The following is a 24,709-nucleotide window of genomic DNA, read 5'->3' as shown; positions in this document are numbered from 1 at the left end:
TTCACATTATTTTACATCTAAAACACGTGTTTACAATACATTTGGGTGAATACAAAAAATAGAAAAAAAATTGGGTAAAAAATGGTGATAATTCCGCTAAATATCGTTTAAAGTCATTTGTATGGAACTAATCATACTTTTTATATTTTTATCGTTAAGTTCACATTATTTTACATCTAAAACACGTCTTTACAATACATTTGGGTGAATACAAAAAATAGAAAAAAAATTTGGGAAAAAATTGGGTAAAAAATGGTGATAATTCCGCTAAATATCGTTTAAAGTCATTTGTATTGAACTAATCATACTTTTTATATTTTTATCGTTAAGTTCACATTATTTTACATCTAAAACACGTATTTACAATACATTTGGGTGAATACAAAAAATAGAAAAAAAATTCGGGAAAAAATTTGGTAAAAAATGGTGATAATTCCGCTAAATATCGTTTAAAGTCATTTGTATTGAACTAATCATACTTTTTATATTTTTATCGTTAAGTTTACATTATTTTACATCTAAAACACGTATTTACAATACATTTGGGTGAATACAAAAAATAGAAAAAAAATTTGGGAAAAAATTGGGTAAAAAATGGTGATAATTCCGCTAAATATCGTTTAAAGTCATTTGTATTGAACTAATCATACTTTTTATATTTTTATCGTTAATTTCACATTATTTTACATCTAAAACACGTCTTTACAATACATTTGGGTGAATATAAAAGGTCGTAAAAAATTTTTGAAATACAGGTGATGAATCCGCTAAATATCGTCTTAAGTCATTTCTATTAAACTAATCATACTTTTTATATTTTTAACGTTAAGTTCACATTATTTTACATCTAAAACACGTGTTTACAATACATTTGGATGAATACAAAAAATAGAAAAAAAATTTGGGAAAAAATTGGGTAAAAAATGGTGATAATTCCGCTAAATATCGTTTAAAGTCATTTGTATTGAACTAATCATACTTTTTATATTTTTATCGTTAAGTTCACATTATTTTACATCTAAAACACGTATTTACAACACATTTGGGTGAATATAAAAGGTCGTGAAAAAATTTTGAAATACAGCTGATGAATCCGCTAAATATCGTCTTAAGTCATTTCTATTAAACTAATCATACTTTTTATATTTTTAACGTTAAGTTCACATTATTTTACATCTAAAACACGTATTTACAATACATTTGGGTGAATACAAAAAATAGAAAAAAAATTTGGTAAAAAATGGTGATAATTCCGCTAAATATCGTTTAAAGTCATTTGTATTGAACTAATCATACTTTTTATATTTTTATCGTTAAGTTCACATTATTTTACATCTAAAACACGTATTTACAATACATTTGGGTGAATACAAAAAATAGAAAAAAAATTTGGTAAAAAATGGTGATAATTCCGCTAAATATCGTTTAAAGTCATTTGTATTGAACTAATCATACTTTTTATATTTTTATCGTTAAGTTCACATTATTTTACATCTAAAACACGTATTTACAATACATTTGGGTGAATACAAAAAATAGAAAAAAAATTTGGGAAAAAATTTGGTAAAAAATGGTGGTACTTCCGCTAAATATCGTTTAAAGTCATTTGTATTGAACTAATCATACTTTTTATATTTTTATCGTTAAGTTCACATTATTTTACATCTAAAACACGTCTTTACAATACATTTGGGTGAATATAAAAGGTCGTAAAAAAATTTTGAAATACAGGTGATGAATCCGCTAAATATCGTCTTAAGTCATTTCTATTAAACTAATCATACTTTTTATATTTTTAACGTTAAGTTCACATTATTTTACATCTAAAACACGTGTTTACAATACATTTGGGTGAATACAAAAAATAGAAAAAAAATTTGGTAAAAAATGGTGATAATTCCGCTAAATATCGTTTAAAGTCATTTGTATTGAACTAATCATACTTTTTATATTTTTATCGTTAAGTTCCCATTATTTTACATCTAAAACAAGTATTTACAATACATTTGGGTGAATACAAAAAATAGAAAAAAAATTTGGGAAAAAATTGGGTAAAAAATGGTGATAATTCCGCTAAATATCGTTTAAAGTCATTTGTATTGAACTAATCATACTTTTTATATTTTTATCGTTAAGTTCACATTATTTTACATCTAAAACACGTATTTACAATACATTTGGGTGAATACAAAAAATAGAAAAAAAATTTGGGAATAAATTTGGTAAAAAATGGTGATAATTCCGCTAAATATCGTTTAAATTCATTTGTATTGAACTAATCATACTTTTTATATTTTTATCGTTAAGTTCACATTATTTTACATCTAAAACACGTCTTTACAATACATTTGGGTGAATATAAAAGGTCGTAAAAAAATTTTGAAATACAGCTGATGAATCCGCTAAATATCGTCTTAAGTCATTTCTATTAAACTAATCATACTTTTTATATTTTTAACGTTATGTTCACATTATATTACATCTAAAACACGTGTTTACAATACATTTGGGTGAATACAAAAAATAGAAAAAAAATTTGGTAAAAAATGGTGATAATTCCGCTAAATATCGTTTAAAGTCATTTGTATTGAACTAATCATACTTTTTATATTTTTATCGTTAAGTTCACATTATTTTACATCTAAAACACGTCTTTACAATACATTTGGGTGAATATAAAAGGTCGTAAAAAAATTTTGAAATACAGGTGATGAATCCGCTAAATATCGTCTTAAGTCATTTCTATTAAACTAATCATACTTTTTATATTTTTAACGTTAATTTCACATTATTTTACATCTAAAACACGTGTTTACAATACATTTGGGTGAATACAAAAAATAGAAAAAAAATTTGGTAAAAAATGGTGATAATTCCGCTAAATATCGTTTAAAGTCATTTGTATTGAACTAATCATACTTTTTATATTTTTAACGTTAAGTTCACATTATTTTACATCTAAAACACGTATTTACAATACATTTGGGTGAATACAAAAAATAGAAAAAAAATTTGGAAAAAAATGGTGATAATTCCGCTAAATATCGTTTAAAGTCATTTGTATTGAACTAATCATACTTTTTATATTTTTATCGTTAAGTTCACATTATTTTACATCTAAAACACGTATTTACAATACATTTGGGTGAATACAAAAAATAGAAAAAAAATTTGGGAAAAAATTGGGTAAAAAATGGTGATAATTCCGCTAAATATCGTTTAAAGTCATTTGTATTGAACTAATCATACTTTTTATATTTTTATCGTTAAGTTCACATTATTTTACATCTAAAACACGTATTTACAATACATTTGGGTGAATACAAAAAATAGAAAAAAAATTTGGGAAAAAATTTGGTAAAAATGGTGATAATTCCGCTAAATATCGTTTAAAGTCATTTGTATTGAACTAATCATACTTTTTATATTTTTATCGTTAAGTTCACATTATTTTACATCTAAAACACGTCTTTACAATACATTTGGGTGAATATAAAAGGTCGTAAAAAAATTTTGAAATACAGGTGATGAATCCGCTAAATATCGTTTTAAGTCATTTCTATTAAACTAATCATACTTTTTATATTTTTAACGTTAAGTTCACATTATTTTACATCTAAAACACGTATTTACAATACATTTGGGTGAATACAAAAAATAGAAAAAAAATTTGGTAAAAAATGGTGATAATTCCGCTAAATATCGTTTAAAGTCATTTGTATTGAACTAATCATACTTTTTATATTTTTATCGTTAAGTTCACATTATTTTACATCTAAAACACGTATTTACAATACATTTGGGTGAATACAAAAAATAGAAAAAAAATTTGGGAAAAAATTTGGTAAAAAATGGTGGTACTTCCGCTAAATATCGTTTAAAGTCATTTGTATTGAACTAATCATACTTTTTATATTTTTATCGGTAAGTTCACATTATTTTACATCTAAAACACGTCTTTACAATACATTTGGGTGAATATAAAAGGTCGTAAAAAAATTTTGAAATACAGGTGATGAATCCGCTAAATATCGTCTTAAGTCATTTCTATTAAACTAATCATACTTTTTATATTTTTAACGTTAAGTTCACATTATTTTACATCTAAAACACGTGTTTACAATACATTTGGGTGAATACAAAAAATAGAAAAAAAATTTGGTAAAAAATGGTGATAATTCCGCTAAATATCGTTTAAAGTCATTTGTATTGAACTAATCATACTTTTTATATTTTTATCGTTAAGTTCCCATTATTTTACATCTAAAACACGTATTTACAATACATTTGGGTGAATACAAAAAATAGAAAAAAAATTTGGGAAAAAATTGGGTAAAAAATGGTGATAATTCCGCTAAATATCGTTTAAAGTCATTTGTATTGACTAATCATACTTTTTATATTTTTATCGTTAAGTTCACATTATTTTACATCTAAAACACGTATTTACAATACATTTGGGTGAATACAAAAAATAGAAAAAAAATTTGGGAAAAAATTTGGTAAAAAATGGTGATAATTCCGCTAAATATCGTTTAAAGTCATTTGTATTGAACTAATCATACTTTTTATATTTTTATCGTTAAGTTCACATTATTTTACATCTAAAACACGTCTTTACAATACATTTGGGTGAATATAAAAGGTCGTAAAAAAATTTTGAAATACAGGTGATGAATCCGCTAAATATCGTTTTAAGTCATTTCTATTAAACTAATCATACTTTTTATATTTTTAACGTTAAGTTCACATTATTTTACATCTAAAACACGTATTTACAACACATTTGGGTGAATATAAAAGGTCGTAAAAAAATTTGGTAAAAAATGGTGATAATTCCGCTAAATATCGTTTAAAGTCATTTGTATTGAACTAATCATACTTTTTATATTTTTATCGTTAAGTTCACATTATTTTACATCTAAAACACGTCTTTACAATACATTTGGGTGAATATAAAAGGTCGTAAAAAAATTTTGAAATACAGGTGATGAATCCGCTAAATATCGTCTTAAGTCATTTCTATTAAACTAATCATACTTTTTATATTTTTAACGTTAAGTTCACATTATTTTACATCTAAAACACGTATTTACAATACATTTGGGTGAATACAAAAAATAGAAAAAAAATTTGGTAAAAAATGGTGATAATTCCGCTAAATATCGTTTAAAGTCATTTGTATTGAACTAATCATACTTTTTATATTTTTATCGTTAAGTTCACATTATTTTACATCTAAAACACGTATTTACAATACATTTGGGTGAATACAAAAAATAGAAAAAAAATTTGGTAAAAAATGGTGATAATTCCGCTAAATATCGTTTAAAGTCATTTGTATTGAACTAATCATACTTTTTATATTTTTATCGTTAAGTTCACATTATTTTACATCTTTTTTTTTTTTTTTTTTTTTTTTTTTTTTTTTTATTCATAAAGTTTTACTGACGAATGTCATCTTAACTTACTGTTAATAACATTATTTTTTTTAACATTTAGAAAATAAATAACAATTAAAAAAAAAAATACATTAGTGATATAAGATACAAATGACTACATATATGTAATATTATAATAATATTATAATTTCTTATTAAATTAAATTAAATTAAATAAATTGGTTATAGGCGTTATAGCAACAAGTCGTGGGGACGTCCACGCTTGAGTCGGCGTACAGAAGGAGGGACACTTAGTTTGTAATATTTCGCACTGTGAGCAGAGTTGATGTGGCCGAAGAAGTTGATTGCTGATTTTTTTATGAACTCAACTATTGTGGGTAGCTGGAAGTCTTGATGAAGTGCATCGTTGCGTACAAACCATGGGGCATTAGAAATGGTTCTCAGAACTTTTGATTGAAAGATTTGTATTTTATGTATGTGGGTTTTTGCACAATTTCCCCACACAGGGGATGCGTAAAGAAGTAATGGTCGTAGTATTTGCTTATATAGCATAAGAGAGCATCTCCAGCTTAATGCAGTTTGACGGTTAATCAACGGGTATAGAACTTTTAGTCTTTGGTAGCCTTGTTGTAATTTGGAGGTGATATGAGGATTCCAGGTTAATTTCCTGTCCAAGATTACACCGAGGTATTTGATATTTGGTGACCAAGGAATACTATTACCGTTCAATTTCAAATTTTCAGGAGTTTTGGGGCGCCGGTTGGAGAAGAGTACCGCTGTACTCTTTTGAGGGTTTAATGCAATTTTCCATTTTTCTCCCCATTTTTGGATTTCATCCAAGTGGGCTTGAATATTTTGTGTTAATGTTTCAACGTCCTTAGCGCTTGAGTATATAGCACTATCATCAGCGTATAGTGCTACTTCAGTATTATTCGTTGTAGGGAAGTCCGAAACGTATAGATTAAAAAGTAATGGTGAAATTTTTGAACCTTGTGGTACACCTGCGTTGATTTGTTTTGTTTCCGAAGTAGTATCATTGATTCGAACTTTGAAGTAGCGATCAGAGAGGTAGGATTTAATTAGATAATATATTGCAGTGGGAGTGTTTAATGTTTTTAATTTATATAAGAGTCCGTCATGCCATACGCGATCAAAGGCTTGGGCTACGTCTAAGAAGGCAGCACCTGTGTGTAGTTTTTTTTCAAATCCATCATTTATATGCTCCGTTAGTCGTAAAAGTTGTTGGGTAGTGGAGTGGTGAGATTTAAATCCAAATTGGAAATGCGGAATAGCATTTATTGCATTTAAATAACTGGTAAGCCTTGAGTGAATAATTTTTTCAAATATTTTTGATACTGAGGACAGAAGGCTTATAGGTCTGTAATTTATGGGGTTTGAGTTATCTTTACCTGGTTTTTTGAACAATATTATTGTAGCCAATTTCCATTCAGCAGGAAAGTACCCGATTTTTATTAGGGAATTGAATAAGATGGATAAGTATGTTATTGCTTTTCTGGGTAGATTTTTTAGAATAGTATTAGTGATTAAATCGTGTCCGGGTGTTTTTCTTTTTGGTAATTTTTTGATTATATCTAAGATTTCATTGGGGCTTGAGTATGGCAGCATATTTTGGGGATGAATATCGTGCTCGCTTAGTTTTTGTTGAACTAGATAGTTTGTAGAGTTATCTAGTGAGCTGTTTAATGTAAAAGAATTTTCAAGAGTATGAGCAAACAATTCGCATTTATCGGCTTCTGTATTTAGATAAGCATCTCCCGCTTTCAAGGGGGGGATTTCATTGGAATTCGGTTTTATTAATCTTTTGGTTGCAATCCATAAGTTGGAGTCTGCTGGGTGTATAGTAGATAAATATTGTTGATAACAGTTAATTCTGTGTTCTTCGAGTGAGTTTTTGACCTTTTTTGTTAGGTAATTTAATTTTACTCGATCTTGTGGTAGTCTATGTAGTTGCCAGAGTCTCCTCGTTTGATGTTTTGATTTGATTAATTTTAATATTGAATGGGGAAGTTGATTAGGGCTATAATTGGTTTCCGTGTTTGGTTTTGCTGAGCATGTATTGGCCGCTTGACAGATGATTTCGCGAAGATGTTTTACTGCATTATCTGCGTTGGAAATGTTTAAAATGTTTTTAGGAATAATTAGGTTTTGAGTAATATGTTGTTTGAATTTTTCCCAATTTGGTTTCCCAGTGATGAGTTTGCGGGTTGGTATTGAAAATGATACAGACGCATCTATTGTAATTTTTACAGGTAAATGGTCTGAATCGAGTTCAAATAGTGGTTTTTGGTTAATAGAAAAACGGATCGATTTTTGTAAAATTACGTCTAAAATATCAGAACTTCTGTTTTGATCATATGGGAAGTAGGTAGGTGTATCTGGAGCACACATGATCGTGGAGCTATTTGAGAGATATTTGAATAATTTACGTCCGTTTGCATTTGTAGCTTTGCAGTTCCACGTTGTGTGTTTGCAGTTTAGGTCGCCTATTAACAAAATTCTTTGATAGCTATTTAAAATTTTTTCAAAGTCATTAGTGTACATTTGAAAGCTCGGCGATTGGTATGCGCTAATTATTGTTGTGATTGAGTGATTAATTGAAATAGATATTGCTACTGCTTCAAGAGTTTGTAATGAGGGTAGATATGATTGTTGATGTTTAATTTTAGTTTTAATTATTATAGCGACACCGCCTGAAGGACGTACTGCTAGCCTATCTTTGCGATAAGTGGTGTACCCATTAAATTTAATTTTATCACTAGTAATTAGGTGTGTTTCGCTTACACACGCGATATCGACATTATGTGCTGATAAGAACGCTGCGAATGTGTTACGATTATGTTTAATTCCATTGGCATTCCAATTTATGATGACTAGCTTAGAATTATTTATAATATTAGACGACATTAATACTGTTTAGTAGAGCAGGTAGATTTTCGATAACTTTTTTAATAATCTGTGAGATGAGTGAGCTAATTAATGGCATTAATGACTTTATAAGCTCATTGGTGATATTAGAGTTGTTAATTTCTTCTTTTTGATGATGAATGTTTTTTTTTTTAAGTTTTTCGGCATAGGTTGGAGCGTTGCTTGAGTTTGGAGTTATATGAATTGGATCTTGATTTTGGGGAATTATGTGATCAACAGTATAGGCTAGGGTTTTGATATTATTGTTATCGTTTAAATTGCACGATTGCGTTATGTGTTTGGGAGCGTTCCTGAAACGATTGGATGTATTTTTAGTTTTAATTTGCTTGTATATCTTACAACCTCTGTAATTAGCAGGATGATTTTCATTGCAATTGACGCAAATAGGTGGGGTGTTTATGTCTTTGGTGCAATCGGAATAATGGTGGTTTTCTAGACATTTGACGCATCTTGGGGGAAGATTACAAAAATTTTTTGTGTGTTGGAAGCGTTGGCAGTTTTTGCATTGTGGTATGGACGAATCGCTTTTGCGACTCTCAACTGTGATAACGCAATGCAGGAGGCGATCAAGTGAAAAAATATTTTTTTCCGATTTGTCAAGTAAGACTGCGACTATTGGGATGGGAGATTTGTGACGGTTTTGGAGACGAGTGACCGATGTGACATTGTATTTTAGCTCGACCAGGGCCTTGAATATTGTTTCTTCAGGAATAGAAGTTGGCATGTTTCTGATTATTACTGATAGATTTCTTTCTTCGGGAAGTTGGTAGGTGTGGTATTTTATTTTAATTTCAGATAGGTATTTGGTAATTGTACGATAGTCGTTAACAGTTGATAAATTCAATTTTAAAAATACATTTTTATTATTAATGTTAAAATTTTCTACTATCATAGGAGTGATCTTATCTAGAAACGCAATGTAATCGTCGATGTCATATATATACAGTGGAGGAATTTTTTGTTTTACCTCTTCGAGATCCGTGTCCTCTTCTTCAAAGTTATCATCATTTTGATCTTCATAGTTTGCGATTGGGGTGAATCTATTCTTGTTGGTTAGCCGCGGAGACAGGGCCGCGCTGCTGGTACGTTTATGGCCCGAATGTTGGGAAGTATTGGATTTTGGCATGATTGCACCATACACTGAACTTTGATTTATAAACACGCGCGACAGTAAAGATAAGCGAGCGGGATACGTGTAAGCACTACCTGTTACGATGAGTGATTTTACATCTAAAACACGTATTTACAATACATTTGGGTGAATACAAAAAATAGAAAAAAAATTCGGGAAAAAATTTGGTAAAAAATGGTGATAATTCCGCTAAATATCGTTTAAAGTCATTTGTATTGAACTAATCATACTTTTTATATTTTTATCGTTAAGTTTACATTATTTTACATCTAAAACACGTATTTACAATACATTTGGGTGAATACAAAAAATAGAAAAAAAATTTGGGAAAAAATTTGGTAAAAAATGGTGGTACTTCCGCTAAATATCGTTTAAAGTCATTTGTATTGAACTAATCATACTTTTTATATTTTTAACGTTAAGTTCACATTATTTTACATCTAAAACACGTATTTACAACACATTTGGGTGAATATAAAAGGTCGTAAAAAAATTTTGAAATACAGCTGATGAATCCGCTAAATATCGTCTTAAGTCATTTCTATTAAACTAATCATACTTTTTATATTTTTAACGTTATGTTCACATTATATTACATCTAAAACACGTGTTTACAATACATTTGGGTGAATACAAAAAATAGAAAAAAAATTTGGTAAAAAATGGTGATAATTCCGCTAAATATCGTTTAAAGTCATTTGTATTGAACTAATCATACTTTTTATATTTTTATCGTTAAGTTCACATTATTTTACATCTAAAACACGTATTTACAATACATTTGGGTGAATACAAAAAATAGAAAAAAAATTTGGGAAAAAATTTGGTAAAAAATGGTGATAATTCCGCTAAATATCGTTTAAAGTCATTTGTATTGAACTAATCATACTTTTTATATTTTTATCGTTAAGTTCACATTATTTTACATCTAAAACACGTCTTTACAATACATTTGGGTGAATATAAAAGGTCGTAAAAAAATTTTGAAATACAGGTGATGAATCCGCTAAATATCGTCTTAAGTCATTTCTATTAAACTAATCATACTTTTTATATTTTTAACGTTAAGTTCACATTATTTTACATCTAAAACACGTATTTACAATACATTTGGGTGAATACAAAAAATAGAAAAAAAATTTGGTAAAAAATGGTGATAATTCCGCTAAATATCGTTTAAAGTCATTTGTATTGAACTAATCATACTTTTTATATTTTTATCGTTAAGTTCCCATTATTTTACATCTAAAACACGTATTTACAATACATTTGGGTGAATACAAAAAATAGAAAAAAAATTTGGGAAAAAATTGGGTAAAAAATGGTGATAATTCCGCTAAATATCGTTTAAAGTCATTTGTATTGAACTAATCATACTTTTTATATTTTTATCGTTAAGTTCACATTATTTTACATCTAAAACACGTATTTACAATACATTTGGGTGAATACAAAAAATAGAAAAAAAATTTGGGAAAAAATTTGGTAAAAAATGGTGATAATTCCGCTAAATATCGTTTAAAGTCATTTGTATTGAACTAATCATACTTTTTATATTTTTATCGTTAAGTTCACATTATTTTACATCTAAAACACGTCTTTACAATACATTTGGGTGAATATAAAAGGTCGTAAAAAAATTTTGAAATACAGCTGATGAATCCGCTAAATATCGTCTTAAGTCATTTCTATTAAACTAATCATACTTTTTATATTTTTAACGTTATGTTCACATTATATTACATCTAAAACACGTGTTTACAATACATTTGGGTGAATACAAAAAATAGAAAAAAAATTTGGTAAAAAATGGTGATAATTCCGCTAAATATCGTTTAAAGTCATTTGTATTGAACTAATCATACTTTTTATATTTTTATCGTTAAGTTCACATTATTTTACATCTAAAACACGTCTTTACAATACATTTGGGTGAATATAAAAGGTCGTAAAAAAATTTTGAAATACAGGTGATGAATCCGCTAAATATCGTCTTAAGTCATTTCTATTAAACTAATCATACTTTTTATATTTTTAACGTTAAGTTCACATTATTTTACATCTAAAACACGTATTTACAATACATTTGGGTGAATACAAAAAATAGAAAAAAAATTTGGTAAAAAATGGTGATAATTCCGCTAAATATCGTTTAAAGTCATTTGTATTGAACTAATCATACTTTTTATATTTTTATCGTTAATTTCACATTATTTTACATCTAAAACACGTCTTTACAATACATTTGGGTGAATATAAAAGGTCGTAAAAAAATTTTGAAATACAGGTGATGAATCCGCTAAATATCGTCTTAAGTCATTTCTATTAAACTAATCATACTTTTTATATTTTTAACGTTAAGTTCACATTATTTTACATCTAAAACACGTGTTTACAATACATTTGGGTGAATACAAAAAATAGAAAAAAAATTTGGTAAAAAATGGTGATAATTCCGCGAAATATCGTTTAAAGTCATTTTTATTGAACTAATCATACTTTTTATATTTTTATCGTTAAGTTCACATTATTTTACATCTAAAACACGTATTTACAATACATTTGGGTGAATACAAAAAATAGAAAAAAAATTTGGGAAAAAATTTGGTAAAAAATGGTGATAATTCAGCTAAATATCGTTTAAAGTCATTTGTATTGAACTAATCATACTTTTTAAATTTTTATCGTTAAGTTCACATTATTTTACATCTAAAACACGTCTTTACAATACATTTGGGTGAATATAAAAGGTCGTAAAAAAATTTTGAAATACAGGTGATGAATCCGCTAAATATCGTCTTAAGTCATTTCTATTAAACTAATCATACTTTTTATATTTTTAACGTTAAGTTCACATTATTTTACATCTAAAAATACGTATTTACAATACATTTGGGTGAATACAAAAAATAGAAAAAAAATTGGGTAAAAAATGGTGATAATTCCGCTAAATATCGTTTAAAGTCATTTGTATGGAACTAATCATACTTTTTATATTTTTATCGTTAAGTTCACATTATTTTACATCTAAAACACGTCTTTACAATACATTTGGGTGAATACAAAAAATAGAAAAAAAATTTGGGAAAAAATTGGGTAAAAAATGGTGATAATTCCGCTAAATATCGTTTAAAGTCATTTGTATTGAACTAATCATACTTTTTATATTTTTATCGTTAAGTTCACATTATTTTACATCTAAAACACGTATTTACAATACATTTGGGTGAATACAAAAAATAGAAAAAAAATTCGGGAAAAAATTTGGTAAAAAATGGTGATAATTCCGCTAAATATCGTTTAATGTCATTTGTATTGAACTAATCATACTTTTTATATTTTTATCGTTAAGTTTACATTATTTTACATCTAAAACACGTATTTACAATACATTTGGGTGAATACAAAAAATAGAAAAAAAATTTGGGAAAAAATTGGGTAAAAAATGGTGATAATTCCGCTAAATATCGTTTAAAGTCATTTGTATTGAACTAATCATACTTTTTATATTTTTATCGTTAAGTTCACATAATTTTACATCTAAAACACGTGTTTACAATACATTTGGGTGAATTCAAAAAATAGAAAAAAAATTTGGGAAAAAATTGGTTAAAAAATGGTGATAATTCCGCTAAATATCGTTTAAAGTCATTTGTATTGAACTAATCATACTTTTTATATTTTTATCGTTAAGTTCACATTATTTTACATCTAAAACACGTATTTACAATACATTTGGGTGAATACAATAAATAGAAAAAAAATTTGGTAAAAAATGGTGATAATTCCGCTAAATATCGTTTAAAGTCATTTGTATTGAACTAATCATACTTTTTATATTTTTATCGTTAAGTTCACATAATTTTACATCTAAAACACGTCTTTACAATACATTTGGGTGAATATAAAAGGTCGTAAAAAAATTTTGAAATACAGGTGATGAATCCGCTAAATATCGTCTTAAGTCATTTCTATTAAACTAATCATACTTTTTATATTTTTAACGTTAAGTTCACATTATTTTACATCTAAAACACGTGTTTACAATACATTTGGGTGAATTCAAAAAATAGAAAAAAAATTTGGGAAAAAATTGGTTAAAAAATGGTGATAATTCCGCTAAATATCGTTTAAAGTCATTTGTATTGAACTAATCATACTTTTTATATTTTTAACGTTAAGTTCACATTATTTTACATCTAAAACACGTATTTACAATACATTTGGGTGAATACAAAAAATAGAAAAAAAATTTGGTAAAAAATGGTGATAATTCCGCTAAATATCGTTTAAAGTCATTTGTATTGAACTAATCATACTTTTTATATTTTTATCGTTAAGTTCCCATTATTTTACATCTAAAACACGTATTTACAATACATTTGGGTGAATACAAAAAATAGAAAAAAAATTTGGGAAAAAATTGGGTAAAAAATGGTGATAATTCCGCTAAATATCGTTTAAAGTCATTTGTATTGAACTAATCATACTTTTTATATTTTTATCGTTAAGTTCACATTATTTTACATCTAAAACACGTATTTACAATACATTTGGGTGAATACAAAAAATAGAAAAAAAATTTGGGAAAAAATTTGGTAAAAAATGGTGATAATTCCGCTAAATATCGTTTAAAGTCATTTGTATTGAACTAATCATACTTTTTATATTTTTATCGTTAAGTTCACATTATTTTACATCTAAAACACGTCTTTACAATACATTTGGGTGAATATAAAAGGTCGTAAAAAAATTTTGAAATACAGCTGATGAATCCGCTAAATATCGTCTTAAGTCATTTCTATTAAACTAATCATACTTTTTATATTTTTAACGTTATGTTCACATTATATTACATCTAAAACACGTGTTTACAATACATTTGGGTGAATACAAAAAATAGAAAAAAAATTTGGTAAAAAATGGTGATAATTCCGCTAAATATCGTTTAAAGTCATTTGTATTGAACTAATCATACTTTTTATATTTTTATCGTTAAGTTCACATTATTTTACATCTAAAACACGTCTTTACAATACATTTGGGTGAATATAAAAGGTCGTAAAAAAATTTTGAAATACAGGTGATGAATCCGCTAAATATCGTCTTAAGTCATTTCTATTAAACTAATCATACTTTTTATATTTTTAACGTTAAGTTCACATTATTTTACATCTAAAACACGTATTTACAATACATTTGGGTGAATACAAAAAATAGAAAAAAAATTTGGTAAAAAATGGTGATAATTCCGCTAAATATCGTTTAAAGTCATTTGTATTGAACTAATCATACTTTTTATATTTTTATCGTTAATTTCACATTATTTTACATCTAAAACACGTCTTTACAATACATTTGGGTGAATATAAAAGGTCGTAAAAAAATTTTGAAATACAGGTGATGAATCCGCTAAATATCGTCTTAAGTCATTTCTATTAAACTAATCATACTTTTTATATTTTTAACGTTAAGTTCACATTATTTTACATCTAAAACACGTGTTTACAATACATTTGGGTGAATACAAAAAATAGAAAAAAAATTTGGTAAAAAATGGTGATAATTCCGCGAAATATCGTTTAAAGTCATTTTTATTGAACTAATCATACTTTTTATATTTTTATCGTTAAGTTCACATTATTTTACATCTAAAACACGTATTTACAATACATTTGGGTGAATACAAAAAATAGAAAAAAAATTTGGGAAAAAATTTGGTAAAAAATGGTGATAATTCAGCTAAATATCGTTTAAAGTCATTTGTATTGAACTAATCATACTTTTTAAATTTTTATCGTTAAGTTCACATTATTTTACATCTAAAACACGTCTTTACAATACATTTGGGTGAATATAAAAGGTCGTAAAAAAATTTTGAAATACAGGTGATGAATCCGCTAAATATCGTCTTAAGTCATTTCTATTAAACTAATCATACTTTTTATATTTTTAACGTTAAGTTCACATTATTTTACATCTAAAAATACGTATTTACAATACATTTGGGTGAATACAAAAAATAGAAAAAAAATTGGGTAAAAAATGGTGATAATTCCGCTAAATATCGTTTAAAGTCATTTGTATGGAACTAATCATACTTTTTATATTTTTATCGTTAAGTTCACATTATTTTACATCTAAAACACGTCTTTACAATACATTTGGGTGAATACAAAAAATAGAAAAAAAATTTGGGAAAAAATTGGGTAAAAAATGGTGATAATTCCGCTAAATATCGTTTAAAGTCATTTGTATTGAACTAATCATACTTTTTATATTTTTATCGTTAAGTTCACATTATTTTACATCTAAAACACGTATTTACAATACATTTGGGTGAATACAAAAAATAGAAAAAAAATTCGGGAAAAAATTTGGTAAAAAATGGTGATAATTCCGCTAAATATCGTTTAATGTCATTTGTATTGAACTAATCATACTTTTTATATTTTTATCGTTAAGTTTACATTATTTTACATCTAAAACACGTATTTACAATACATTTGGGTGAATACAAAAAATAGAAAAAAAATTTGGGAAAAAATTGGGTAAAAAATGGTGATAATTCCGCTAAATATCGTTTAAAGTCATTTGTATTGAACTAATCATACTTTTTATATTTTTATCGTTAATTTCACATTATTTTACATCTAAAACACGTCTTTACAATACATTTGGGTGAATATAAAAGGTCGTAAAAAAATTTTGAAATACAGGTGATGAATCCGCTAAATATCGTCTTAAGTCATTTCTATTAAACTAATCATACTTTTTATATTTTTAACGTTAAGTTCACATTATTTTACATCTAAAACACGTGTTTACAATACATTTGGATGAATACAAAAAATAGAAAAAAAATTTGGGAAAAAATTGGGTAAAAAATGGTGATAATTCCGCTAAATATCGTTTAAAGTCATTTGTATTGAACTAATCATACTTTTTATATTTTTATCGTTAAGTTCACATTATTTTACATCTAAAACACGTATTTACAATACATTTGGGTGAATACAAAAAATAGAAAAAAAATTTGGGAAAAAATTTGGTAAAAAATGGTGGTACTTCCGCTAAATATCGTTTAAAGTCATTTGTATTGAACTAATCATACTTTTTATATTTTTATCGTTAAGTTCACATTATTTTACATCTAAAACACGTCTTTACAATACATTTGGGTGAATATAAAAGGTCGTAAAAAAATTTTGAAATACAGGTGATGAATCCGCTAAATATCGTCTTAAGTCATTTCTATTAAACTAATCATACTTTTTATATTTTTAACGTTAAGTTCACATTATTTTACATCTAAAACACGTGTTTACAATACATTTGGGTGAATACAAAAAATAGAAAAAAAATTTGGTAAAAAATGGTGATAATTCCGCGAAATATCGTTTAAAGTCATTTTTATTGAACTAATCATACTTTTTATATTTTTATCGTTAAGTTCACATTATTTTACATCTAAAACACGTATTTACAATACATTTGGGTGAATACAAAAAATAGAAAAAAAATTTGGGAAAAAATTTGGTAAAAAATGGTGATAATTCAGCTAAATATCGTTTAAAGTCATTTGTATTGAACTAATCATACTTTTTAAATTTTTATCGTTAAGTTCACATTATTTTACATCTAAAACACGTCTTTACAATACATTTGGGTGAATATAAAAGGTCGTAAAAAAATTTTGAAATACAGGTGATGAATCCGCTAAATATCGTCTTAAGTCATTTCTATTAAACTAATCATACTTTTTATATTTTTAACGTTAAGTTCACATTATTTTACATCTAAAAATACGTATTTACAATACATTTGGGTGAATACAAAAAATAGAAAAAAAATTGGGTAAAAAATGGTGATAATTCCGCTAAATATCGTTTAAAGTCATTTGTATGGAACTAATCATACTTTTTATATTTTTATCGTTAAGTTCACATTATTTTACATCTAAAACACGTCTTTACAATACATTTGGGTGAATACAAAAAATAGAAAAAAAATTTGGGAAAAAATTGGGTAAAAAATGGTGATAATTCCGCTAAATATCGTTTAAAGTCATTTGTATTGAACTAATCATACTTTTTATATTTTTATCGTTAAGTTCACATTATTTTACATCTAAAACACGTATTTACAATACATTTGGGTGAATACAAAAAATAGAAAAAAAATTCGGGAAAAAATTTGGTAAAAAATGGTGATAATTCCGCTAAATATCGTTTAATGTCATTTGTATTGAACTAATCATACTTTTTATATTTTTATCGTTAAGTTTACATTATTTTACATCTAAAACACGTATTTACAATACATTTGGGTGAATACAAAAAATAGAAAAAAAATTTGGGAAAAAATTGGGTAAAAAATGGTGATAATTCCGCTAAATATCGTTTAAAGTCATTTGTATTGAACTAATCATACTTTTTATATTTTTATCGTTAATTTCACATTATTTTACATCTAAAACACGTCTTTACAATACATTTGGGTGAATATAAAAGGTCGTAAAAAAATTTTGAAATACAGGTGATGAATCCGCTAAATATCGTCTTAAGTCATTTCTATTAAACTAATCATACTTTTTATATTTTTAACGTTAAGTTCACATTATTTTACATCTAAAACACGTGTTTACAATACATTTGGATGAATACAAAAAATAGAAAAAAAATTTGGGAAAAAATTGGGTAAAAAATGGTGATAATTCCGCTAAATATCGTTTAAAGTCATTTGTATTGAACTAATCATACTTTTTATATTTTTATCGTTAAGTTCACATTATTTTACATCTAAAACACGTATTTACAATACATTTGGGTGAATACAAAAAATAGAAAAAAAATTTGGGAAAAAATTTGGTAAAAAATGGTGGTACTTCCGCTAAATATCGTTTAAAGTCATTTGTATTGAACTAATCATACTTTTTATATTTTTATCGTTAAGTTCACATTATTTTACATCTAAAACACGTCTTTACAATACATTTGGGTGAATATAAAAGGTCGTAAAAAAATTTTGAAATACAGGTGATGAATCCGCTAAATATCGTCTTAAGTCATTTCTATTAAACTAATCATACTTTTTATATTTTTAACGTTAAGTTCACATTATTTTACATCTAAAACACGTGTTTACAATACATTTGGGTGAATACAAAAAATAGAAAAAAAATTTGGTAAAAAATGGTGATAATTCCGCGAAATATCGTTTAAAGTAATTTTTATTGAACTAATCATACTTTTTATATTTTTATCGTTAAGTTCACATTATTTTACATCTAAAACACGTATTTACAATACATTTGGGTGAATACAAAAAATAGAAAAAAAATTTGGGAAAAAATTTGGTAAAAAATGGTGATAATTCAGCTAAATATCGTTTAAAGTCATTTGTATTGAACTAATCATACTTTTTAAATTTTTATCGTTAAGTTCACATTATTTTACATCTAAAACACGTCTTTACAATACATTTGGGTGAATATAAAAGGTCGTAAAAAAATTTTGAAATACAGGTGATGAATCCGCTAAATATCGTCTTAAGTCATTTCTATTAAACTAATCATACTTTTTATATTTTTAACGTTAAGTTCACATTATTTTACATCTAAAAATACGTATTTACAATACATTTGGGTGAATACAAAAAATAGAAAAAAAATTGGGTAAAAAATGGTGATAATTCCGCTAAATATCGTTTAAAGTCATTTGTATGGAACTAATCATACTTTTTATATTTTTATCGTTAAGTTCACATTATTTTACATCTAAAACACGTCTTTACAATACATTTGGGTGAATACAAAAAATAGAAAAAAAATTTGGGAAAAAATTAGGTAAAAAATGGTGATAATTCCGCTAAATATCGTTTAAAGTCATTTGTATTGAACTAATCATACTTTTTATATTTTTATCGTTAAGTTCACATTATTTTACATCTAAAACACGTATTTACAATACATTTGGGTGAATACAAAAAATAGAAAAAAAATTCGGGAAAAAATTTGGTAAAAAATGGTGATAATTCCGCTAAATATCGTTTAATGTCATTTGTATTGAACTAATCATACTTTTTATATTTTTATCGTTAAGTTTACATTATTTTACATCTAAAACACGTATTTACAATACATTTGGGTGAATACAAAAAATAGAAAAAAAATTTGGGAAAAAATTGGGTAAAAAATGGTGATAATTCCGCTAAATATCGTTTAAAGTCATTTGTATTGAACTAATCATACTTTTTATATTTTTATCGTTAATTTCACATTATTTTACATCTAAAACACGTCTTTACAATACATTTGGGTGAATATAAAAGGTCGTAAAAAAATTTTGAAATACAGGTGATGAATCCGCTAAATATCGTCTTAAGTCATTTCTATTAAACTAATCATACTTTTTATATTTTTAACGTTAAGTTCACATTATTTTACATCTAAAACACGTGTTTACAATACATTTGGATGAATACAAAAAATAGAAAAAAAATTTGGGAAAAAATTGGGTAAAAAATGGTGATAATTCCGCTAAATATCGTTTAAAGTCATTTGTATTGAACTAATCATACTTTTTATATTTTTATCGTTAAGTTCACATTATTTTACATCTAAAACACGTATTTACAATACATTTGGGTGAATACAAAAAATAGAAAAAAAATTTGGGAAAAAATTTGGTAAAAAATGGTGGTACTTCCGCTAAATATCGTTTAAAGTCATTTGTATTGAACTAATCATACTTTTTATATTTTTATCGTTAAGTTCACATTATTTTACATCTAAAACACGTCTTTACAATACATTTGGGTGAATATAAAAGGTCGTAAAAAAATTTTGAAATACAGGTGATGAATCCGCTAAATATCGTCTTAAGTCATTTCTATTAAACTAATCATACTTTTTATATTTTTAACGTTAAGTTCACATTATTTTACATCTAAAACACGTGTTTACAATACATTTGGGTGAATACAAAAAATAGAAAAAAAATTTGGTAAAAAATGGTGATAATTCCGCTAAATATCGTTTAAAGTCATTTGTATTGAACTAATCATACTTTTTATATTTTTATCGTTAAGTTCCCATTATTTTACATCTAAAACAAGTATTTACAATACATTTGGGTGAATACAAAAAATAGAAAAAAAATTTGGGAAAAAATTGGGTAAAAAATGGTGATAATTCCGCTAAATATCGTTTAAAGTCATTTGTATTGAACTAATCATACTTTTTATATTTTTATCGTTAAGTTCTCATTATTTTACATCTAAAACACGTATTTACAATACATTTGGGTGAATACAAAAAATAGAAAAAAAATTTGGGAAAAAATTTGGTAAAAAATGGTGATAATTCCGCTAAATATCGTTTAAATTCATTTGTATTGAACTAATCATACTTTTTATATTTTTATCGTTAAGTTCACATTATTTTACATCTAAAACACGTCTTTACAATACATTTGGGTGAATATAAAAGGTCGTAAAAAAATTTTGAAATACAGCTGATGAATCCGCTAAATATCGTCTTAAGTCATTTCTATTAAACTAATCATACTTTTTATATTTTTAACGTTATGTTCACATTATATTACATCTAAAACACGTGTTTACAATACATTTGGGTGAATACAAAAAATAGAAAAAAAATTTGGTAAAAAATGGTGATAATTCCGCTAAATATCGTTTAAAGTCATTTGTATTGAACTAATCATACTTTTTATATTTTTAACGTTAAGTTCACATTATTTTACATCTAAAACACGTATTTACAATACATTTGGGTGAATACAAAAAATAGAAAAAAAATTTGGTAAAAAATGGTGATAATTCCGCTAAATATCGTTTAAAGTCATTTGTATTGAACTAATCATACTTTTTATATTTTTATCGTTAAGTTCACATTATTTTACATCTAAAACACGTATTTACAATACATTTGGGTGAATACAAAAAATAGAAAAAAAATTTGGGAAAAAATTGGGTAAAAAATGGTGATAATTCCGCTAAATATCGTTTAAAGTCATTTGTATTGAACTAATCATACTTTTTATATTTTTATCGTTAAGTTCACATTATTTTACATCTAAAACACGTATTTACAATACATTTGGGTGAATACAAAAAATAGAAAAAAAATTTGGGAAAAAATTTGGTAAAAAATGGTGATAATTCCGCTAAATATCGTTTAAAGTCATTTGTATTGAACTAATCATACTTTTTATATTTTTATCGTTAAGTTCACATTATTTTACATCTAAAACACATCTTTACAATACATTTGGGTGAATATAAAAGGTCGTAAAAAAATTTTGAAATACAGGTGATGAATCCGCTAAATATCGTTTTAAGTCATTTCTATTAAACTAATCATACTTTTTATATTTTTAACGTTAAGTTCACATTATTTTACATCTAAAACACGTATTTACAATACATTTGGGTGAATACAAAAAATAGAAAAAAAATTTGGTAAAAAATGGTGATAATTCCGCTAAATATCGTTTAAAGTCATTTGTATTGAACTAATCATACTTTTTATATTTTTATCGTTAAGTTCACATTATTTTACATCTAAAACACGTATTTACAATACATTTGGGTGAATACAAAAAATAGAAAAAAAATTTGGGAAAAAATTTGGTAAAAAATGGTGATAATTCCGCTAAATATCGTTTAAATTCATTTGTATTGAACTAATCATACTTTTTATATTTTTATCGTTAAGTTCACATTATTTTACATCTAAAACACGTCTTTACAATACATTTGGGTGAATATAAAAGGTAGTAAAAAAATTTTGAAATACAGCTGATGAATCCGCTAAATATCGTCTTAAGTCATTTCTATTAAACTAATCATACTTTTTATATTTTTAACGTTATGTTCACATTATATTACATCTAAAACACGTGTTTACAATACATTTGGGTGAATACAAAAAATAGAAAAAAAATTTGGTAAAAAATGGTGATAATTCCGCTAAATATCGTTTAAAGTCATTTGTATTGAACTAATCATACTTTTTATATTTTTATCGTTAAGTTCCCATTGTTTTACATCTAAAACAAGTATTTACAATACATTTGGGTGAATACAAAAAATAGAAAAAAAATTTGGGAAAAAATTGGGTAAAAAATGGTGATAATTCCGCTAAATATCGTTTAAAGTCATTTGTATTGAACTAATCATACTTTTTATATTTTTATCGTTAAGTTCACATTATTTTACATCTAAAACACGTATTTACAATACATTTGGGTGAATACAAAAAATAGAAAAAAAATTTGGGAAAAAATTTGGTAAAAAATGGTGATAATTCCGCTAAATATCGTTTAAAGTCATTTGTATTGAACTAATCATACTTTTTATATTTTTATCGTTAAGTTCACATTATTTTACATCTAAAACACGTATTTACAATACATTTGGGTGAATATAAAAGGTCGTAAAAAAATTTTGAAATACAGCTGATGAATCCGCTAAATATCGTCTTAAGTCATTTCTATTAAACTAATCATACTTTTTATATTTTTAACGTTATGTTCACATTATATTACATCTAAAACACGTGTTTACAATACATTTGGGTGAATACAAAAAATAGAAAAAAAATTTGGTAAAAAATGGTGATAATTCCGCTAAATATCGTTTAAAGTCATTTGTATTGAACTAATCATACTTTTTATATTTTTAACGTTAAGTTCACATTATTTTACATCTAAAACACGTATTTACAATACATTTGGGTGAATACAAAAAATAGAAAAAAAATTTGGTAAAAAATGGTGATAATTCCGCTAAATATCGTTTAAAGTCATTTGTATTGAACTAATCATACTTTTTATATTTTTATCGTTAAGTTCACATTATTTTACATCTAAAACACGTATTTACAATACATTTGGGTGAATACAAAAAATAGAAAAAAAATTTGGGAAAAAATTGGGTAAAAAATGGTGATAATTCCGCTAAATATCGTTTAAAGTCATTTGTATTGAACTAATCATACTTTTTATATTTTTATCGTTAAGTTCACATTATTTTACATCTAAAACACGTATTTACAATACATTTGGGTGAATACAAAAAATAGAAAAAAAATTTGGGAAAAAATTTGGTAAAAAATGGTGATAATTCCGCTAAATATCGTTTAAAGTCATTTGTATTGAACTAATCATACTTTTTATATTTTTATCGTTAAGTTCACATTATTTTACATCTAAAACACATCTTTACAATACATTTGGGTGAATATAAAAGGTCGTAAAAAAATTTTGAAATACAGGTGATGAATCCGCTAAATATCGTTTTAAGTCATTTCTATTAAACTAATCATACTTTTTATATTTTTAACGTTAAGTTCACATTATTTTACATCTAAAACACGTATTTACAATACATTTGGGTGAATACAAAAAATAGAAAAAAAATTTGGTAAAAAATGGTGATAATTCCGCTAAATATCGTTTAAAGTCATTTGTATTGAACTAATCATACTTTTTATATTTTTATCGTTAAGTTCACATTATTTTACATCTAAAACACGTATTTACAATACATTTGGGTGAATACAAAAAATAGAAAAAAAATTTGGGAAAAAATTTGGTAAAAAATGGTGGTACTTCCGCTAAATATCGTTTAAAGTCATTTGTATTGAACTAATCATACTTTTTATATTTTTATCGGTAAGTTCACATTATTTTACATCTAAAACACGTCTTTACAATACATTTGGGTGAATATAAAAGGTCGTAAAAAAATTTTGAAATACAGGTGATGAATCCGCTAAATATCGTCTTAAGTCATTTCTATTAAACTAATCATACTTTTTATATTTTTAACGTTAAGTTCACATTATTTTACATCTAAAACACGTGTTTACAATACATTTGGGTGAATACAAAAAATAGAAAAAAAATTTGGTAAAAAATGGTGATAATTCCGCTAAATATCGTTTAAAGTCATTTGTATTGAACTAATCATACTTTTTATATTTTTATCGTTAAGTTCACATTATTTTACATCTAAAACACGTATTTACAATACATTTGGGTGAATACAAAAAATAGAAAAAAAATTTGGTAAAAAATGGTGATAATTCCGCTAAATATCGTTTAAAGTCATTTGTATTGAACTAATCATACTTTTTATATTTTTATCGTTAAGTTCACATTATTTTACATCTAAAACACGTATTTACAATACATTTGGGTGA

This window comes from Diuraphis noxia, unplaced genomic scaffold (genome assembly GCF_037042655.1).
Source record: "Diuraphis noxia isolate RWA-SAM2 unplaced genomic scaffold, SU_Dnox_SAM2 contig0005, whole genome shotgun sequence".
Lineage (NCBI taxonomy): Eukaryota > Metazoa > Arthropoda > Insecta > Hemiptera > Aphididae > Diuraphis > Diuraphis noxia.
The sequence above is the reverse complement of the archived record's forward strand: the minus strand, read 5'-3'. Positions refer to the sequence as shown.